This window comes from Ursus americanus, chromosome 9 (assembly GCF_024610735.1).
Source record: "Ursus americanus isolate L20-20 chromosome 9, mUrsAme1.1.p, whole genome shotgun sequence".
NCBI classification, from domain to species: domain Eukaryota; kingdom Metazoa; phylum Chordata; class Mammalia; order Carnivora; family Ursidae; genus Ursus; species Ursus americanus.
In genome coordinates, this window is record NC_142135.1 from 54,038,348 (window position 1) to 54,042,500 (window position 4,153).

At 38.1% G+C, this 4,153-nt stretch overlaps 1 long non-coding RNA gene across 2 annotated transcripts in view; it reads right to left on the reverse strand.

Annotated features, from left to right (window-relative positions):
* Nucleotides 1-870: 870 nt before the first annotated feature.
* LOC123797948 (uncharacterized) overlaps nt 871-4,153 on the reverse strand; it is a 253,800-nt gene continuing 250,517 nt past the window's right edge. For both annotated transcript variants that reach the window (XR_015725818.1, XR_015725819.1), the window contains one exon: nt 871-2,711. This is a non-coding gene — a long non-coding RNA (uncharacterized LOC123797948). The remainder of the gene's footprint in view (nt 2,712-4,153) is intronic.

The following is a 4,153-nucleotide window of genomic DNA, read 5'->3' on the forward strand; positions in this document are numbered from 1 at the left end:
ATTATTGAGTCTCCTTTGTGGGTCAGCCATGCACTGAGTGCAAAGATAACTAATATGTGATCATGGTCCTAGCAGAATGAACCCTCTAAAGGAGAGGTTAGCAAACTTTTTCTGGAAAGGTCCAGATGGTAAGTATTTTAAGCTTTTGAGGTCATATAGCCACTCAAAACTAATTGGCTCTGTCGTTTTTAGCATGAAATTTGCCTCAGAAAATCTGTAAGTGAAGAGCATGGCTATGCTCTAATAAATCTTTATTAAGGACTCTGAAATTTGAATTTCATATCATTTTCAGGTGTCAATAAATAATCATCTTCTCATCCTTCTCAACAATTTAAAAATGTGAGAATCTACCTTTGCTCTCAAGCCACCCTAAAACAGGTATTAATAAAATAAAATAAAATAAAATAATATGAAACAGGTATTGGGCTGGATTTGGCCAGTGAATCAAGCCTGGCCTACTCCTGTTGCTGCTTTGTAGATATAAAAGCACTAGCCACATATGGCTATTGAGTACTTAAATTTAGCTTGTCCAAATCGAGAACTGTTGTAAGACACACACTAGATTTTAAAGACAATATAAAAATTTTAAATGAGATTATATTCTGAAATAATAAGATTTGGTATGAGTTAAATATTAAAATTAGGTTCACCTGGTCCCCCCCTTTTTAAAAACTGATTCATGATTGATTGATTGATTTTAAAGAGAGAGAAAGTGAGCTGGACGAGCGACAAGGGAGAAAGAGAATTCACCAGTAGGCTCCCCAATGAGCATGGAGCCGGATGTGGGGCTAGATCTCAGGACCCTGATATCATGGCCTGAGCCAAAACCAAGAGCCAGTCACCTAACCAACTGAGTCCCCTAGGCTCCTCTTCCCCCTCCTTTTTTTTTTTTAACATAAGTCCTAGAAATTTAAAATTATACATGTAGATCACATTACATTTCTAAAATGGTGGTTTAGAGGTCAACAGATACTATATATTTGTAACAATGTAATGATTTATTAGGTATTGTAGTAGAATAAAAAATGTCATTAGAGGAACATTTTTAAAACTTGATCAAGTTTTGAAAGCAGAATAAATATTTTCAGTATAGAAAAGGAACTAAGGCATTTAAGGCACAGATATGTTTGGTATTAGTGTGTGTCTGTGGAATGAAAAGTCATTTTTGCTAGAAAATAAAATGTAATAAGAAAAATGTAAAATCCTAAGATGATGCTCTACCAATTACCCAAGTTCAGCTCATGAAGGTTTTGTTTCCCATACTGAGGATCTTAAATTTTACCTGAAAAATAAACTCGCTGACCGTGTTAAGTAGGGGTGGACACTGTAAAATATTTAGGAAATGTAGGGTTAGGCAGCAGGAGGGAAACAGTCGTCAGAAACAAGTCTCATGTTTTTAGCTTATGTCACTGGGTCAACTATAATGTCATCTGAAGAGAAATAAAATGTAGCAGCAGAAAATTAAATCTTCTTGTAGGCTATTTACTTGCATACTTGTCTTGTGGAGAGTGGTGTATGGGTAAGCTGAGGCAGTGGAATAAAAGTTGAGACCATGGAAACTTAGCAATTGAATAGTAATAGTTTTTCTGATAAGTAGACATTTTAGCTTAAAACTCAATAGGGGTCATAGACTCAGTGATATTGAAAACTGCAAAACAACTTACAAATCGGGAGTCAACCACTTAACAGATACATGAGTGTCTTGACAAATATGCCTGTCAGATAGGCATCCTTATTAAGACTGAACATTTCCAGTAACAAGAAATATATCACCTCTTTGATATAAAGACAGTTATGACTATTAGAAAGTCATTCTTTATGATTAAAGTTAAAATTATGAGCCATTTAGTATCCTTCCACAAGCAAAACCACCACATTTAATTTCAAGAGTCCCAATTAGCTATTATGTTTTCTAGTGATTGTTCTATTGCATGAATGAGGTCATCTTTGATGATTAGATGCCCCCAAGGACAGACTTCTTTATTGGAAGAGTAATCAAAAAGTATAGAGTGATGCATGTGAATTTTTCATTACAGTTAGCAAGACGGAGAGCTCATGACTTCAAATGCTAATGGCACATCTCTGCCTGGGGTATCCTGCAAGCTTTTTCAGAGTATTATGTCAACAAAAGATTTTTCTTCATTTGCAAAAATGATGTTTTTTCCTTTTTATTGTATTGGTTAATGACACAAACATGTCCATCTGGCACATCGAGTTGAAAGGAGCCTGTGTCATTTGTGTCTTTTTACTCTCTATCTATATACCGTCCTTTCAAATCTTTCTCAATTCCTATCTTTGTACTTTTTTGCAAACATTTTATTACTTTCTAATTGTTTTCATAGTCTTCATTTTCTCCCCAGCACAGACCTGATTTTTCGGTCTTCCTTAGTATAAACCTTCTGATTGTTCCTCATATGGTCTTCAGGAGAGGTTTTCCAATACTCTTCATATCCAGCGGTTTCTGTGGAGGGCAGTGCTGTCAAGGGTAGGGAATTAGAGAGAGAGGGAGGAAGATCCACCTTCCAAGTTTATCAACTCGACTTCAATGAGTACAATTCCTTTTTTTTTTTTTCTTTTTTGCCACATAAGGAAGATTTTCTTTAAGTAGTTCCACTGTTTAGAAACTTGGCTTCGAAATATTTACCAACTTAATTTCCCTCTCTTTCACACCTTTTGCAATGAAGTTGTAACAGATGATAAGATGGAAGATTCTGTGGAGAAAAAAATATATAAAAGATTTGAAATGCAGAATTTACTGTGGGGACACTTACGAGTTTTGCAACCCCAAGACCATTGGCCAGAGCAGGGAACTAGGAAGTGTTATGGTTGTGAGAGAGTTGTAAAATCACATCTTTGAAGTGAAATGGACAACACTGCTATTCCCCTCTCCAGATAGAGAGGGCTGAGGGGTACTACCACCTTACCTTATGCTTTATGAGGGAACCCACAGGCCTATGGAAAGCATCTGATATGTACGTACCTCTAAACCTAGGTGAGACCAGGGAGAGTGGAGTGATGCCCGACTCACCCCTGGGAAAGGAGCATGTTAGAAGTGGTGGCATTAATAGGTCTGCCCTCTACCATTATGTCTACCTTGGAGGAAATCCTTGTCCACAAAGGGACTGCACAGTAAGCCAGGAGTAAGACTTGGTTAGAAGCAAGAGTGTGACAGAATTATGTTCCCTGAGGATGGACTTTAAATTTCCCCAAAGTCCCTCATAAAGAAAAAGGTCACCCTAACCAATCCCAGGCTCAGAGAGTATGAAAGCCACCCAGAAAATAAAAACTTCTGTTCCATCCCCAACATCTCCTGCTTCCTCCCACTTCAACTCTACAAAGGGATCCAGAGAAAGAGACTGGGGATGGTAGACACTGAATTTCTCACTCCGTGCAGGCCAATTACAGACCTGATCATGGTGTGAGAGGAGAATATGCATTAAGTTTGACTAAGGATAAAATGTTGATGAATAAAGTGGACTAGATACATTTTAATTACTGAATTGAGGCTCTACCCAGAAACAACATCATTTTAGGACTTTTACTAAAGAGTTAGCAGCAATTTCAGAGGACCTTTGTATTTGATCACAGCCTATAAGCTGTGTACTTAACCAGCATTTATCTTGGGGCACCTCGGTGGCTCAGTCGGTTAAGCGTCTGCCCTTGGCTCAGGTCTTGATCTGGGATCAGGCCCCACATTTGGCTCCCTGCTCAAGGGGGAGCCTGCATCTCCCTCTCCTGTTCTGCCTGCTTGTGCTCTCTTTCTCTAATAAATAAATAAAATCTTCAAAAAAACCATTTATCTAATGTAAGGTTTGTTTCAGTCACACACACATGCATACACACAGGCACACATAGACTTGTGTATCATTTACCTTTTAGACAATATATTATGCATTTATATTCTTTCTACAACTGCCCTTTGTTCAAACTGTTTGCTGACTTCAAATATGGCATCAAAGTGCTCCAAAAACCCTCACTTCCTTTATGAAGGACCTCTGCTTCCCAGACAGGCTGCCTCTGTGCCATCAGCTTTCATCTGAAACTGGGACGCGTCTCTATGAAAGCCAGTCCTGCAGTTAGAATTCTGAAAGGATAGTGTATGTCTCCTGTCCTCCAGAAGCTCACAATCAAATGGGATTTGTTCGTGAAATAT